Source organism: Ceratotherium simum, chromosome 19, assembly GCF_057802395.1.
Source record: "Ceratotherium simum simum isolate JZ-2026a chromosome 19, ASM5780239v1, whole genome shotgun sequence".
Lineage (NCBI taxonomy): Eukaryota > Metazoa > Chordata > Mammalia > Perissodactyla > Rhinocerotidae > Ceratotherium > Ceratotherium simum.
In genome coordinates, this window is record NC_141918.1 from 8157413 (window position 1) to 8175595 (window position 18183).

The window sequence follows — 18183 nt, forward strand, 5'->3', positions numbered from 1 at the left end:
GAATAAAAGTCAAAGAATATGACTACATTTCTCAAAAAAAAAAAAGAAAATTTAACTGGACTTTTAAAAAGAAAAGAGGCTAATTTCACTCAAAAGAAATGCAAATTAAAACTACAATGAGATACCATTTTTTATCTATCAGAACGGCAAAAAGGTTGATATTATTATATATTGACAAGGTTGTGGGAAAATAGGAACTCTACTCCATTGCTGGTGAGAGTATAAATCAGTACAACTTCTATGGAGAGCAATTTAGTAGTATTAATAAAAATGTAAAATACACATTCCTTTTGACCCAATTTTACTTCTGGGAATTTATCCTGTAAAAATAAATCTATGTATGAAATGGCATAAGTACAAGAACATTCACTGCATCACTGATGGGCATAGTAAAGAGTGGAAAAAATCTAAATAGTTAAAAGTAATTATGGTATGTCCATGCAATAGAATATTACTCATGTATCAAAAAGAATAAAACAGCTATATATTTTCTGATATGAAATAATCTGCAAGATTATAAAATATTTTTTTAAATGAGATGTATTTATAATACCATTTGAGAAAAATATATATGTATGTACATGTGTACGCTTGAATATGCATGAAAGATGTCTAGAACAATACACAAGAAAATGGTTAACAGTGGTTGCACTGGGGAAGAGCACCAATAGTTGGAGACAGGAAGGGAAGGCAGACTTACTTTTTACTACGAACCCCTTTTTGAATGCTTTACCATGTGCATATATACCTATTCAAAAATAAACGTCTAAAAAATATAAATAAATGCTAACATATTGATTAGAGAGGCTGTAGGAAAATATAGAAAACTCAACCATCATATATGAGTTTCTAGCTTCCTTTTTTCCAATATGCTACTTTGTCTGCTTTGCCCCATTCAAATCTGGATAAATGAAATATCATTTTTCAACTATTTGATAAACTACCAGTCCTCAGTTTCTTCACTTTCTGTTAGAAAACTACCCACCAATATATTAGAAATTTTATATCTAGAGCAGACTACTTTACACCAAGCATTTCTCCACCATCTTTTTATCGTCACCTCATTATTTATCTTCTTTCAGTATTTTTGTCCTTTGGATTTTAAATGAGTAGTCAATCCATTCATAATGTCTAGATTTTAAAGCTTTTATAGTAGAAATTCTATATAAATTCCCTTCTCCCAGGTATCAAACTATCACAGATACTTAATAGAATAAACAATACTAAAATTTGTATGGAACTACAAAAGACCCCGAAAGGAATCTTGAGAAAGAAGAACAAAACTGGAGGCATCACACTTCCTGATTTCAAACTATACTACAAAGCTACAGTAATTATAACAGTATGGTATTGGCATAAAAACAGACAGACAGATCAATGGAACAGAACAGAGAGCCCAGAAATAAACCCACACATATATGGTCAATTAATTTACAACAAAGGAGCCAACAACATACAATGGGGAAAGGACAGTCTCTTCAATAAAGGGTGCTAGGAAAATTGGACAGCTGCACACAAAAGAATGAAACTGGACCACTGCCTTACACCATACACAAGAATTAATTCAAAATGGATGAAAGACTTGAACATAAGACCTAAAACTATAAAAATCCTAGAAGAAAACACAGGCAGTAAGCTCCTTGACAGAGGTGTTGGCGATGATTTTTTTTAATCTGACACGAAAAGCAAAGGCAACAAAAGCAAAAATAAGTGGGATTACATCAAACTAAAAAGCCTCTGCACAGCAAAAGAAACCATCAACAAAATAAAAAGGCAACCTACTGAATGGAAGAAAATATTTGCAAATCATATATCTGATATAAGGGGCTCAGATCCAAAATATATAAAGAACTCATACAACTCAATAGCAAAAAAAAAAATCCAATTAAAAAATGGGCAGAAGATCTGAATAGGCATTTTTCCAAAGAAGACTTACAGATGGACAACAGGTGCATGCAAAGATGCTCTACATCATTAATCATCAGGGAAATACAAATTAAAACCACAATGAGATATCACCTCACACCTTTTAGAATGGCTATTACCAAAAAGACAAGAAATAACAAGTGTTGGCAAGATGTGCAGAAAGCGGAATGCTTATGCACTGTTGGTGGGAATGTAAATTGTTGCAGCCACTATGGAAAACAGTATGAGTGTTCCTCAAAAAATTAAAAATAGAACTACCATATCCAGCAATTCCACTTCTGGGTATTTATCCAAGGAAAACGAAAACACTAACTCAAAAAGAGACATGCACCCCCATGTTCGTTGCAGCATTATTTACAATAGCCAAGATATGGAAACAACCTAAGTGTGCACCAATGGATGAATGGATGAAGAAATGGTGGTACATATACAATGAAATATTATTCAGCCATAAAAAAGGAAGGAAATCCTGCCATTTGTGATGACATGGATGGACCTTGAGGGCATTATGCTATGTGAAATGAGTCAGACAGAGAAAGACAAATACTGTATGATCTCTCTTATATGTGGAATCTAAAAAAAAAAACCAAGATCATATATACAGATTGGTAGTTGCCAGAGGTGGAAGGCAGGGAGGTGGGAGAAATAGGTGAACCGGTTTTTTTTGTTTTTTTTTTTAGTTTAAGTACATTGAATAAATTTTTTAAAAATACTTAAATTCCCAAAAATATTTTTTCATTTCACTTTAAAAATATATCCTTTGAATGACAGATAAAAACAGTTACAAGAAGACTATTCAGAGGGACATACATCAGTTTACTATATGTATAGGAGAAACTTCTATGTACCAGACCTAGATATGAAACATTCCAAATCTGCATTTTCTACTTCCATTTCAAAACACACTAAGAGTCAGAAGTCCTAAATCTAACTAGTTCTTAACTATTCTGATTTCCCCATCTGGAAATGATAGCACAGAACTAGATGATTCCTAATCCTTTCTAGCTCCAGTTCTGTTTCTACTAGTTATACATTTTATAATTTGATATAGTTCTTCTAAAAACCATCCCCACCTTAAAGTACTGCTTTAAACCAAAACAAACAAACAAACAAAGTGTTTGGTAGTGAAAGATATTTCTGATATAAAGAAAAAGGTACCAAAGCCTCAAGTAGTTTAAAATGTTAAAACCGGAAAACACGATATATGGCAAAATAGTCACATGTAGTGAATTTTATTCTTTTGAGGCTCTAAAATTTTGCCATCTTTGTATTTTCAATGTATTCATAACACCTGAAAGGAACTACTGATTGGTGAATCACTCAAACTCTACATGAAAGAACTAAGGTACAACAGAAGAGAATTCTCTAATTTGTTACTATATGGAAACATTTAAAGAGAAAAAGAAGAATACTAAATGTAAAAGTGATACCATACTATAATACATAGAGACAGAAGCACAAGAACATAAATATTGAAGTGACTAAAAGCTAGCGTTTCTTAGAGTCCTACATATTTGGATTCAAATATAGCAATGGCAGCTGTTACCAGTTATGTAACTCTAAAAATTACACAATCTCTCCAAACTCTCATTTCTTCATCTGAAAATGGAGACAATCCCACCAATCTCACAGGGTTACTGTAATGATAAAATGAAACTGCTTAACATGGTGCCTGGCACCAAATATGAATTCAACAAATAGTAGGTTTTATCACTATTATTTCTTCAGCTAACAAAAAGTTAACAAATTTTAATCCCAAAATTCATGTTTGAGCTTCCAAGTCTCCGCTACCTGGTTTCCATGCATACTTCTCCAATTAAACTCCACACATTAAGGTTAACAATGACCTCCAAACTGCCAAATACTTTTGGATACTTTCAGTTCTTATCTTACTTGACTTCCCTGCTTTTGAGTCATTAACACCACATTTTCCTAAGGAATCTAGAAGAGATACTGAAAGACTAGGGAGCTACTAAAGCATTTAAGCGTGGTATCTCTCTCCTACCACTTCTTCCAAAGATATTATCCCTTCTCCTGACCTTCAAACGTTAGGCTTCTCTCAGTCTATCTTCAGTCTTCTTTTCTTCACTACTTCATATTCTCCCTGGATAATTTTAATCTCTTGCATGTTTTAACTTGAATCTACATGCTCATAATCCCCACGTCTGTCTCTTGCCCTTATATCTCTCCTAAATTTCAGGCCCATATTTCCAATGTCTAGTGCAAATCTTATTTATGCATTCAACAAACGCTTACTGAAGGCAAAGAAAGCAAATAAATATTTACTAAGCTCGTAATACATACTGGATATTTTACATCACAGAAATGTTAAGTGAGCCACCCAAATCATACCACCCATAAAAAAGGAGTTAGAATTCAAACACACTTCTGTTTAACAGCAAAATCCAAGCTATTTCTACTATACTACACTGCCTCTCCAGTGCATTCATAATAGGTCACAAGGCACTGGGAATACAAAAATAAATAGGACTTAAATATTGTGGATAAAATGATAAAGTACAGGTTCATGGATAACAGATAATACTTAAGTGAAAATATAGCTCATTTAACAACTATATTGAATGAAAAAAACTTATTATCTATTACACAGTCTATACCATCAAAGGGTCACAATTTGGCAGAGTTGACGATTTTATCTGAGCAACTGATAAAAATATATCATGGCTATAAACCTATGGAAAAGATAAAACAAGTGACTTACAGGAATGGGGAATGGAAAGAGGGACACAGAGAAGATTTCCCACAGGAGATGTATAAACCAAGTCTTAAGATGAGTACATGTTTGTCTGACAAATTCAGGGTGGGTAGGCATTCGAGGCAGAGGGAACCGTAAATATAAAAGCACTAGAATCATCTTAGTCTATTCTGAAAATTCCAAGTAATTCAGGAGACCAAAACGAACGAAGCCTAATATATACACAAGGATGGACCAGATTACAGACAGCCTTACACGTCTTTCTTTAGGGATAAAGAAAGTGGGCAATTCAGAGACATATTTAGAATCTTGAATTGATACAACGTGGTGATAACTCCTAGGTTTTTGGCTTGATTACAGATAGGGCAGCTGGGAAGAAGAGTAAGGGGTAAATACTTTGAAAATCAGAAAAAACAAAACAAACGTAAAAGAACAAATAAAAATTAAAGGTGAAAATTTATTTTATGTGATGAATACATTAAGTGATAATGGGAAATTGAGTTGAAGGAGCATAGCTAGCTACAGGCAATTGTTCAATTTGGAAAACTGGCCCACCACAAGGGTGTTTGCCAGTAGAGGCTGAGCCTTCAACAAAGGTTCCAATCCTTCTACTTATCCTTGGTTAAGAGTTACTTCTCTAAAACACAAATCTGATCAGGCTATTCTCTGACATATCCAAGTCCAAAATGAACCAGTATCTATAGTTCATGTGTTAAGAATAGCTTTATGACCTCAGGAAGAGGATGCCAGCTAGGCCTGATGAGCATGTAGCATATCAAGTTCAGACTCTAAATTCAGAACACCTGAGCTAGTAACCCAGGTACACCACTAACTAGCTAAATGACCCTGGACACATCACAACTTCCTAACCTTCAATTCTCTCACTTGTAAAAAGAGGATAACAACTATCTATCTCCTGAATAGTTCTAAAAAATAAATGAGACAATTCATTCTCATGTAAGCACCCAACAAATGTTAAGAAAAAGGGGGGAAAGGGACATGCTGGTATACAGATCAGAAAATGGCATAACTATATTCAAGTCCTTTCTGCTTGTAATGTTTTTTCACCCAAAACTTTACAAGGCTGCCAACTTGCCATGGCTTATGAACATAATATCTACCATCTTTTGAACTTTTGTATGGATAAGTATAGTGCTTTACATAAATTAATTAATTTAATCCTCTTTTCAGCCTCATTATTGCCCCTGTATATATGATTACCTTCATTTTAAATGAGGAAATTGATGTTTCTGAAAGTTGAACCCATTCAAAATCACACAGATAGAAAAGTGTACTCTAGATTCTACCTATTCTACTCTACCCCCAAACTGCTCCCTCAAAATGCAGTTAGGAAATCTTCATGAGAAGTAGAATACAGTAGGAGAAAAAAAAAGTACCCTTATTTGTAGTGATAAGAATTGGGTTCCTACTATCTAAAACCTTGGTCAAGTAACTTAATCTCCCTAATCCTCAACTTCTTCATCTGCAAAATGATAATAACCTGCTTTGTTAAGTGTGTATCTTGTCCACACATAAAGATTTTAAGCTCTTTAAGGGAGGAGACAGGGGAGAATGCCATATTTCTTTATATTTCTCACAAAATATAATATGTATTCAATAAACAGGATTATTTTTTTAAGTGCTCCCTAAAACCAAAATATCTTCCCTATAAACTTGTATCTATATTAAATTCAAATAACTTACAAAGCTACAAATTAGCAACTCATAACAAAAGAATTTTAAAAATTTAAAATTCCTTCTGTAAGCCTTGAAAATAGTTCACACAATTTTAAAACACAAGCACTTGCTACTTTAGGAAACTAATGATTTAGCTTTATTAATATTGTATGTTATTCCAATGTTTCCTCAAATATTCTCTTGGTACGAGAGAGAAACTTCAATTCAATACTTCATCAGTGCCATACCCTGTTTCACAATAGAAAAAACTCCCAAATTTTAAGGGGCAAGCACATCTCTAGATGGGGCAAAGAATTACTGCCCTATTAATGATAGTAAACTAACTTTGATATCATTTATGATAATTAACCAAGTAATACTGAGCTCCTTTATTTAATAGGTACATTCACTCATTCATGGTCTATTGAAATTTATGGTCCTGAAGCATAATGAGGGTTTAAAATGTAATAAATTCCTTACATAGAATTTAGTATACTGTAAGCCCTCAGTACAAGTTATTAAAAATTTTTTTAAATAACGAAACAGCCATTTTTAAAAATTTCTTGAAGCAAACTCCGCATTGACTAAAGTTTCTGCAAATGTCTGCAATAAATTCTTTTTAGAAAACAGCTCTTTCTGCTCTCATCTACCCTAGTATCAGTTCCTAAAACCAGTAAAACTCAAGGAATTCAGGGCACCAGCCTGGTGGCATAGTGGTTAAGTTCATGTGCTCAGCTTTGGTGGCCCGGGGTTCGCAGGCCCAGATCCGGGGTGCAGACCTACCCACTGCTCATCAAGCCATGCTGTGGCAGCGACCCACATATGAAGTAGAGGAAGATGGGCAGAGACGTTAGCCTGGGGCCAATCTCCCTAAGCAAAAAGAGGAGGATTGGCAATGGATATTAGCTCAGCGCTAATCTTCCTCACAAGAAAAGAGAAAGAAAATCAAGGAATTCAAAACAGTAAAAGGAGTGAAAAGATCAAGAAGGGGCTATGCAAGGATGTGAATTTGCACATCATGGGCGTAGAAACACAACCACTCATAAAAGTCACATTCTTTCAGTATTTCTGATACTGAATGATTGTTTTGATTTTCAAATGCCCTATTTCAAGAAGAGAGAAAAAAAGATGCTACTTCATGAAAAATATCTTGTCTGGCTAACACACTTGACGTTTTAACTACCTTGTTAAACAGGAGTCAAGGATGTCCTGGCTTACCTATTTCGCTGCTAAACTAAAACTTTCTCAGAACCTGACAACATGATACACGAACAAAAGGCCTCTATCCTCTCTGTCTCCCCCATCCCTCCTAAAAGGAACCGGTCCCTTTGCACACAATAGTCAATTCACACTAAACTTTAGAGTTAGTATTCCCGGAGTGGACCAAACCTATGGGACCCCACGAAGGGGATAACGCCTCGAGAAATGGCTTCAAATTCAAGGCTCGAAGGGAAGTGACAGCCGACAAGTCTCCGAAACTAGCCATGCCACCTCGCTGGAGGGCGTGTCAGGCAGGACCGCAACGTAGCGCGCCGCCTGAACAGACCATTCATCAGCAGAGGGAGGCGGCGGGAAGGCGGCGGGAAGGCGGCCGCGGGGAGCCGGGCCGTTCGGCCGGCCCGCGCCGCCTCGCGCGAAGCCCGACAGCCTCGGCGCCGCTGGGCCCCCTCCCCACGGCCCACCCGCGCCACCGGCGTCCGCGGTCACCCGCACCCTCCAGAAAGTGACTACTGTGCCGTCGGCCCCGGCTGAAGGGACGCTGTCGCCTCAGCCCGCTCCGCACGGTCCGCCCGCGCCGAGCCGTCCCTCACCAGTCGCTAGATGAAAGTGCGCCAGTAGTCTCCGCGGGGTGGGCACACAGCCGCGCAGGGACTCATCCTTAGTGAAAGCAACAGGAGAAACCGAGCGGCGCCAGGAGGGGCCGGTCCCCAGACCTAGGTCGGCTCTGGAGGCGGCTGCAGCGACAGCCGCGACTACAGGCACCGGGAAGGGGGCAGGGAGAGAGGGCGGCACGGGCGGGACCCAGGAATAAGACGGGCGTGGATTGGCTGGGGCTCGTGTATGCCTCATGACGATTGGCTGGTGTCTGCCCAGAAGGCCTCGCGTGACAGCGCCTAAGCTGTGGCCTTTCCCTGGCGTCCCAAGGGAGCACGACCCTGCTGGCCTTGGGGCAGCCTGCGCAAGCCGGGGGCGGGGAAAGGCAGCGCCCGGGGACTCTAGGCCAACAGCGGTGGTGGAAATGTCCCTTTCGGGGTCAGCCGTCGCCCAGGTAAAACGTAGCTCTCCTGGCAGCAGGAGACTCGGAATTCAGGATAAACCCGGGTGCAGAGACGGAGCCCTGGAGATCTGGCCGCTGCCTTGGGCAGCCGGTCCTCACGCAGCAGAAGCCAAATGCTTGGGCTTCTTGCATAAAAGAGAGTTTCCTCCCGTCGCCCTACCAGTGGGGTCACTGGAAAGCCACAGGCGTTGTCTCGCGGAGACGCGGCCTCACCCCTACGTGGCCCGCTCCTACACCCAGGTTATCTGGGAGTCCCTCCCTTGGTCGGAAGGTGTCACTGCCTTCTTAGATCGCTACTAGGGGACCAGCTGCCGTCCCGCTCACCGGCACTCACCAGGTCACGCCACTCAGTGCCTGATGCCAGCCTTGCACTACGCTTTTTCCCCTTTAACTCTGCGTCCAAGGGCCGTTTAAAAAGTAGTCGGGTGAAAAAAAATTAGGGAGGAAAGAAAGTGGCCAATAATCGATACTAGAATACCGAATGAGAAACATGCTGCCGACGAATGCCTAATACAGCAGGCGCTCAGTTAATGTTTGTTCAAGGAGAGGTAGTGTGACTCAGAACAAACAACAGGAGCGGTCAGGAGTTGGCTGTACAGCTCTGCCACGTTGTCAGTTATACAAGCCACTTGGTCTCGCTCAGCTGTAAAATGAAGGAGTTGGACTAGATGTTTTCTTAAGGGCGGCCGGTTCAGCTTCACTCTTTTTTTGTAGCCTTCCTTGTGGAATCCCAGAGCCACGCAGCTGGTCAGTGAAGGAGAAAGGGAGAACTACCTTTCCTGCTGCCCTTCACAACACAGTGTTCTGTCTCCTCGCCCCTTGTTCTAGGTGCTCTGCTTCCTACTTTGACGTAACAAAAGCCCGTTTGTAATGTAAAAACTGAGTGATTTTGAAAATAAGCTGTGTATGATGACTTTTACACTCAGGAACAAAGAAGCCAGGAATGGCAAGTGAAGCTAATAATATAAATAAGTGCATTGACTTAAGTTCAAATCTTTTCTCTCTCTCTGGGCAAGTTATTTAGCCTTTCTGAAGCCTCAGTTTCCTCATTTGTAAAATAGGAGCAATAATGCATTTTAGGATTGTGAAAATGTAATTATATAGATAGAGATATATAGCGCTTAGCAGAGTGCCTAGCACACAGTAACACTTCATAAATAGTAGATATTACTTTTTATAAATAAAGAAGTGTTTTCTAAGCAGCAGAATTATTCCAAGCAGTCATTCATTTGCTTTAACAATTGCCAAGCGCCAGGCACTTGTGGTAAGCACTGGGGATCCAGTAGTAAACAAAAACACATATAGACCCAGAAAATCTCAAACATAAGAATAGATTATAACTTTTACAAGTACTGCAAATAATACTATGATAAATTTAGTCTAACTTCCCAAAGTAGTGACACTTGAACTAAGATCAGAAGAATGGTAGGAGATAACTAGATGAAGCAGGAAAGAAAGAACATTCCAGCACAAGAGATGCGGAATTGTTCCCCATTTCCCTAGAAAATTAGGTGGCTTCAAAGATACTGGTTATTTGCAGGACAGAATATTGAAATGATTAGGAAATAGTACAAATGAAATACAATTAAATGAAAAATACATTTTAGGTGTGGTTAGGAGAGGAAGAGATCAAAATTAGCCATTTTGTTTGGTTTTTTAAAAAATTTTGTTTGTGTTTACCCAGAGAAGAAAGAAGAGATAGAAATATACCAATAACAATGATTATCTCTGTGTGGTGGGATTATGGGTGAGTCTTAATTTCTATCATTTTGAATTTTGTCCTTTTTTTTCCTTTGCAATAGTTAAAAGTTACTTGATTGCTTTAAAAAAATGAAAGTTTAGGAAAATAATTGACTGGAATTTCTCAAGTAGACTTAAAGAAGATATAAATGTGGAGATGACTTTAGAAGATTGCCATGATTTAGATGAGAAGTAGGAGAATAGTTCAGACATCAGGAATGGAGTTTGATCTGAAGCCAGAAGAGAGCACTGCAGAAAGGTTTTTAAGCCACGCTATTTGCAATAAGCTCCCTAAATGCCATTCTTCCTAAATAAATTAATAGTGCTATCCTTCACAATAAAAATGTATTGTGCTGTCATTCAAGTTGTATAGAGATAAAGAATGCCAGTGCTGCTCCTACTTCAGCTGGTGACAAAAGAGAGATTATCAGAACTTGTATGGTTGCAATGGATCAAAACCTAAACCTGATGAGGCAAGAATGGTTATTACTACAAGAAGGTCAGCAATGCAGCTGGCCTAGAGATGACTGGACCTTATTGTTTGGCCTTATTTTCTTTTACTCCAAACTGTCTTCCATGTGAGAACATGTGGCTAGAAGCAGCATTCTGATATACACCTCAGCTTTGCTGTTAGAGAAGGTAGCACTGAGCCCTCTTGCCTCAAGCACAAAAATTCCAGGGGCCCTGATGTATTCATATTGGCTCAGATTAGGTGAGGAGTCAAAGGTATCATGATTGATAACCTCTATTAGAGTCATATGGTAGAAGCCGAGTGATGAGTAGTTCCCCAAAAGAAGGCAGGGTGCAGGGCAAACAAACAATAAACAACTATATGGTGTTTCTATACTATTAGATCCGGGAGATATGGTCCCAGCTGCATTCTTCCCACATAGGGATTATCCTTCAAATCCTCACTTAGAGGATGCCACCTTCTCACAAATCTGTGAAGCCTTCCATGATGCCCTTTCCTAACAGTTATCCCTTCTTCTCTACTACTTCTGTAACTTATTTATATTATTGTGTCACACTGTATTGTTTTTAGATGTATTAGTTTTGCATGTGGATGCAGTTAAAGCAAGGGCTCTGAAGACAAACTGCGAGGATATAAAAATTTACTCCTATTATTACTAGCTGTGAGACCTCAGACAAACTATAAAAACCCTCTAGGCCTCAGTTTCCTCATCTCTAACATGGAATTAATAGTACTTCCTTCATCAAGTCCTTAGCGAAGTTTAAGTGAGATGATATATGTAAAGCTTTTAGTACAGCTGTTAGCACTTAATAAAAGTTGACATACCTGAACTCTTCTGAATGGATATATTTGCATGAGAGAGTTTGAGGGGTGGGATGGGGAGACACAAGGAATGACCCACAGGATGGCGGTCTTTGAATATAACTTTAGAACTGGATAAGCTGGAAAGCAGAGGCCACCAACAAATCTAAAAATTCAAGGCAAATACTAGAGATATTCAAGACAAATTCAAACCCTACGTGAAACAAGGAAAACTTGTAAGAAATCAAACCTATGAATTTTGCAAGCTTAGCATTCTTTTATAATCAGAACAATCTGAACTTCCCAAACTCTCCAGTTTACGACTGAGAATTTGTAGTGTTCCTTTCTCAGACCATCTTACTTAGAATTGCTTGTGTTCCTTCTTTACCTAACTACATAATTAAACCAGGCTGTTGTCACCACTGCTTTCTTAAAAAAAAAAGTGAAGAAGGAGAAGAAAAGCAAGTTTGATTTAAAATGGCAGCCTGGACACATACTGCAGCCTTCACTTAATGCCACAAATCCCTAGACCTGGCAGAAAAGACATAATTATTTTAATTAAAAAAGTTAAATTTATAAATGCATTGAAAAACAAGAAGTTTAGCTATTGATGGTCAGGAACTTATGAGGATTCCCTGAAAGATGGATAGGAGGCTGCATTGGACAGAAGAAAGGAGTGACAGTCCCAAATAACAAGAAAACAGGGCTGCTGTGGAAGGTAGTAGCAGCGCCAAAGTGTTTCACATCTAGAGGTGGCCACCAGGAACAGCAAGGAGTCCAGACTAAATCACAAAGTAATTAATTGGAGTATCACAACAGGAACAGGTGAGCCAGTTAAAGCTTCTTCAGCCCCTCATCCTGTGACAGCAATAGAGGTATCTGTCTCTAGGTGGAATATAGGACTTTCAGTTTAATAGATAGGATAGTGTCCATGTGGCTGGTGAAACCTGGAATAATCAGGAAACTTCTATACTCAGAACACTAGCTACTAGCTCTTCCTATTCACAGCATGCCCCACCCTTTCCTTATAGCCCTAAAGAAAGACAGGTATTCAGGCAGGGGCCACAGGTCCTATTCCCCCCACACACACACCCACGGAGAGTGAACAACAGACACAGCCTCTTGCATAAACAATTTTAAAAAAGAATCTCAAGTACACAGATGATCACAAAACCAAGAATCAACAAAGATTTGAGGAAAGCCAACATCCTGAGAGACATAAATTTATAGATCCAAGGAAGCTCAGCAAACCCCAGGCAGGATAAGTACAAAGATAACTATGCCTAAAAACATCATAGTCAAATTGCTAAAAACCAAAGATAAAGGGAAATATAAAAGCATTCAGAGAAAAATGGAATATTACATAAAAGGAAGAATGATTTGAATCACCATGGATGTCACATCAGAAGCTATGATGATGACGGTAAGTCACTATCTTTACAGAGTGGAAGAAAGAAACTGTCAACCCAGAAAATGTCCCTCAGTAATAAAGGCAAATGAAGATATTTTCAGAGAAATGAAAACTAAGAGAAGTAGTCACCATCAGAACTGCCCCACAAGAAATGCTAAAGAAAGTTCTTCAGCCTGAAGGGAATGCTGCCAGGTGGAAACTCAAAATTTCAAGAAGGAAGAACATGAGAAATGGAAACCATTCAAGGAAATACAGTCAGTCCTCATAATTCACAGATTCCGTATTTGTGAATTCGCCTACTCGCTAAAATTTATTGGTAATCCCAAAGTCAGTATTCAGAGTGCTTTCACAGTCGTTCAAGGACATGCAGAACAGCAAAAAATCTGAGTCACCCAGTGCACATATTCCCAGCACGTTCCCAGCTGAGTAGAAACAAGGCAATGCTTGCCTTCTTGTTTCAGCTCTCATAATGTAAACAGGTGTCTTTTCATGGTCTATCTATTGCCATGTTTTTTGTATTTTTGTGCTTTTTTTTTGTTGATGATTTCACTCTTTAAAATGGCCCCCAAATGTAGTGCTGAAGTGCTGTCTAGTGTTCCTACATCCAAGAAGGCTATAATATGCTTTATGGAGAAGATATGTGTGTTAGGTAAGCTTCGTTCAAGCATCACTTATAGTGCTATTGGCCATCAGTTCAATGTTAATGAATCAACAATGTACATTAAACAAGGTGTCTTTAAACAGAAACATACATAAAACAGGGTTATGTATTGATCAGCTGACAAAAATATTGTGACCAGAGGCTCCCAGGAATCTAACCCTGTATTTCCCCTAGGAGTGATGGTTCAGTATTCACTAATTTGGTGTTTGTGGCAACTTTATAGAATGTAACTACTGTAAATAATGAGAATCACTGCATATAAAAGTTTATATTTTCCTAGCAATGCCTTTAAATACATATGACTTCAAAGCAAAGACTATGATATTGCCTGTGAGTTTATAATGTATGTAGACATAATACAAATGACAACTATAGCCTAAAGGACAGGGTGGAGGTGGTACAAAGCCAAGGTTTCTATATTTTATGTGAGTTGGTACAGTACTAACTCAGGTAGACCGTGGAAAGTTAATGATGCATGTTGTGATCCCTAAAGCAGCTGGTAAAAAAAAAAAAAAAAGAAAGAAAGAAAATTAGGGCCAGCCCATGGTCTAGTGGTTAAGTTTGGCATGCTCCGCTTTGGCGGCCCAGGTTTGGTTCCTGGGCATGGACCTACACCAATTGTTGCTGGGCATGTTGTGGCGGCAACCCACATAAAAAATAGAGGAAGATTGGCACAGATGTTAGCTCAGGGTGAATCTACCTCAAGCAAAAAGAGGAAAATTGGCGACAGATGTTAGCTCTGGGCCAATCTTCCTCGGCAAAAAAAAAAATTAATGCAAAGAAGGATAGCTAAAGAGCCATACATAAATTAAAATGGAATTATAAAAAAATTCACATAATCCAAAAAAGGCAAGAAACCAGAAACAGTGTAACAAAAATCAAATTATAGAAAATAATAGGGCCGGCCCTGTGGCTTGGTGGTTAAGTGCGCGCGCTGCGATGCTGGTGGCCCGGGTTCGGATCCCGGGTGCGCATCGAGGCACCACTTCTCCGTTCATCCTGAGGCCGAGTCCCGCATACAGCAACTAGAAGGATGTGCAGCTACGACATACAACTTTCCACTGGGGCTTTGGGGGGAAAAAAATAAAATAAATAAAATCTTTAAAAAAAAAAAAAAAAAAAAAGAAAATAATAAAATGATAGAAATAAATCCAACCCTATAATAACTACATTAAATGATTAAGTAATAAACACTCCAACTGAAAGGCAGAGATTGTCAAAATGAATTTAAAAAAAAAGACCCAAGTATATGTTGTCTAAAATAGACTCACTTTAAATATAAAGAGGCAGATTGAAAGGAAATGGATGAAAAAAGATATACCATAAGCGTAATAAAGCAGGAGTGGCTATTATAATAACAGAAAAATAGACTTTGAGACAAAAAGTATTACCAAAGGTGAAGAGGGATATTTAATAGTGATAAGGATCAATTTATCAGGAAGAAATAATGTGTATGTGCCTAATCATGAATATTATGTACCTGACAACAGAGCTTCAAAACATATGAAGCAAAAATTGACAGAACTAAAAGAAGAAATAGACAGTTTTATAATCATAGCAGGAGATTTTCACACCTATCTCTCAGCAATAGTTAGAACAATTAAACAAAAAAATTAGGAAATCCATAAGTGATTTGAACAATACTGTCAACCACTTTGACTTCTGTGATGGTTAAAACCACTGGGTGCCCAAACATTTGGTCAAGATTATTCTGGGTATGTTTGTGAGGGTGTTTCTGGATGAGATTAACGTTTGGATCAGTAGACTGAGTAAAGCAGATTGTTATCTCTAATGTGGATGGGCCTCATTTAATCCTTTGAAGGCCTGAGTAGAAAGAAAAGGCTGAGTAAGAGAGAACTCCTCCTGCCTGACTGCCTTAGAGCTGGGATATCTGTTTTTTTCCTGCCTTTGGACTTGAACTGAAATATCAGCTCTTCCTGAGTCTCAGGCTACCTCCTTTCAGTCTGAACTTACACTATCTGCTTTCCTGGTTCTGAGGCCTTCAGACAGGGACTGAACCTGGAACTACACCATTGGCTCTCCTGGGTCTCCAGCTTGCTGATTTCAGATGTTGTGATTTATCAGCCTCAGTAATCACATGAACCAATTCCTTATAATAAATAAATAAATATATATAAATAAATAAATTATATATAATATATATATAACATTATAAATACATATATTTATATATTCTGTTCTACTGGTTGTTTCTCTAGAGAACACTGACTAATACAACCTCACTAATGTGTATAGGTCCCCAATGACTGTGGTCCAATGACTGCAGAATACATATTCTTTTCAAGTGCACATGGTCCATTTGGCAAGATAGGCCACATACTGGGTCTTAAAACAAGTCTTAATAAATTTAAAAGGATTGGAATCACAAAGGAAATTAGATGGTATTTCATACTGAATGAAAATAAAAATACAGCATATCAACATTTGTATGATGCAGCTAAAGCAGTGCTTATATACAGAAATTTATAGCTTTAAATACTTGTGTTAGTAAAGAAGAGAGATCTAAAATCAGTGACCTAAGGTTCCACATTAAGAAGCTAGAAAAAGAAAAGCAAAGTAAATTCAATGTGGGAAGAAAGAAGAAAATAATAAAGATAAGAGCAAAAATCAATTAAATCAAATATAGACAAACAATAAAGAAAATTGGCAAAGCTGAATGTTGTTCTTTGAAAAGATCAACAAAATTGATAAACTCTAATTGATTGAGTTAGTTGTCAAGAAAAAAATAAAAATTGAGAACTGTCAAGAATTTCAAGAGTTTAGATTATACCCTACTTGCAAAGCTAACAAGTTAGCCTGCTAGTTTCTTGGATGCTGGCAGACTAAATGAGAATCCTGGGTCAGAGACACAACTTTATTACTCATGGCACAGCAAGCAGCGTGAGCTTTATGTTCACATCACTTCTTTTGGGCCCAACAGTCCCTCAAGACCTGACAAAGAGTGGCAAGATAGATGTTGCAAATGTAGTAGGTTGGCATTCTACTACTGCTTGCAGTAGTCTGCAAGCAAACTTGCCTGACTTATAACCCTGAGGTAGGAATTATCTTTATTACCCTAGACGATAAACAAACCTGTCCTCTGCTCTGGAGGAAGCCAACTTTGTATTTACCAAGGCTATTTGCTGTACCAACATCCTTGAGAAAATAGTTGAGAACAAAGGCTGTCAGTGCCTCTGTCACAAGATGTGCAGAAATGTGAAGAGACTTATGGGTAATTGTCTCTCAACAGCAACTTCAATTACCAATATCAGGAATGAAAGAGTAGTCATCACTACAGATCCTACAGACGTTAGAAGCAAAAATAAGAGAACACTGTGCACAACATTAGGTTGAAAAATCAGAGCAGTGGGTTGCCTCTGAGGAGTTGGGGATAGGGATTGATTGGGAAAGGGTATGAGGAAACTTTCTGAGGTGGTAGAAATATTTTGTATCTTGACAGGGACATGGGTTACATAGGTGTATACGTTATCAAAACTCAACAAATGTGCACTCAAAATTTGTGCACTTTGTTGTATGTAAATTACCTCAAAAGAAAAAAAAAAGTAAAAAAATATAAACTTTAGCAATGATTTTTATGCTAAAGTAAGTGCAGATTGATACCTACAATTTACTATGAAATACATCAAAAATATAATTTGGATAGGTGAATAGATGGTAGATATGTGATAAAGCAAGTATATTCAAAATGTAAATGGTGTAATCTTGGTGGATATATAGTTGTTCATAGTAAAATTCTTCCAAATGTGTTGTATGTTTAAAATTTTCAAAATGTTGGAGGAAAGAGAGACTTAAAAAAACATATAAATCAATTACAAGATATGAACTTTATTTGGATCATGATTGGACACAAATTGTAAAAATAAAAAAAATTATCAGACACTAGGAGAAATTTGAATACTGACTGGTTACTCATTAATTGTTTTTAGGCCTGTGTAGGAGATGCTGTCAGTTCCCAGGCCCATAGTCCCTCAGCTTTACCACTTCAGTGCATGCTACCCAGACTTCAGCTGTCAGCACCTGAATTTCTTTACCTAAGGGCTTTCTCTGCCTGCAGAAATCTTTGCCTACTCATGTGGCTGTCTGCAAGTGCTGAGGAGTTAATGCTTGCCAAAGCAGCCTTCTGCCAATGTCTAAGTTACAACCTTCCCTTTTCTGTCTCACTCCTTTGACTTCCCTATGGGTGTCTTCCCTCTCAAATAGACTATTTGCATTCAAGTCTTTGTTTCAGTATAAGCTTCTGGAGGAATGCAAAGAATGACGTTGGGATAATGGCATTTTAATTATGTGTTTTTAAAAAGTTCTTAATTTTTGGAGATACATATTGAAATATCCACAGATAAAATTATATTGTCTCGCTGAAATTTGTTTCAAAAAAATCAAATGTTGGTAGGGAGTGTAGGTGGAGGTATGGATTAAAAAAATGACAGAATGATGATAATTATTGAAGCTCAGTGATGGACATGGGTGTTCATTTTACACT

At 38.0% G+C, this 18183-nt stretch overlaps 1 protein-coding gene across 9 annotated transcripts in view; it reads right to left on the reverse strand.

Annotated features, from left to right (window-relative positions):
- IBTK (inhibitor of Bruton tyrosine kinase) overlaps positions 1-8306 on the reverse strand; it is a 129669-nt gene extending 121363 nt beyond the window's left edge. For all 9 annotated transcript variants that reach the window (XR_015555216.1, XM_087443818.1, XM_087443819.1 and 6 more), the window contains exon 1: positions 8131-8306. The gene's annotated coding sequence lies outside the window, so the exon portion shown is untranslated. The remainder of the gene's footprint in view (positions 1-8130) is intronic.
- Positions 8307-18183: the final 9877 nt, after the last annotated feature.